Here is a 362-nt window from a genome sequence, read left to right on the forward strand (position 1 = left end):
AACTTAATCTAGCCGTTAACAAGTGCCGTTATTTTAGGAGAGGAGCTACCGTTAACAGGAGTGGTTGTAGGGGTTATGCAGCTGTGAGGGCTACTCAGCTGATTGTTCCTCAACTGTAAARGGTCATAACTTCTGGATCGAAGGTAGTTAGAGCTAGACGAGTCCTTTCCGACCCCAGTTTAAATAGATAATTCTCCACAAACTATCTCTAGGGTAAGACCCGAGTTCTGGGGATTTTACGGACCTGTTAGATAGAGAACTGGGCAGTAGCGAGTCCAAAGAGTTGTGAGGAGTAGGCGGGACTTACTATTGTAACAAACAACATGCTTATCCCAATGAGGTAATGAGGGTGCTGGTGTCTA

The sequence above is a fragment of the Poecilia reticulata genome, linkage group LG9 (assembly GCF_000633615.1).
Source record: "Poecilia reticulata strain Guanapo linkage group LG9, Guppy_female_1.0+MT, whole genome shotgun sequence".
NCBI classification, from domain to species: domain Eukaryota; kingdom Metazoa; phylum Chordata; class Actinopteri; order Cyprinodontiformes; family Poeciliidae; genus Poecilia; species Poecilia reticulata.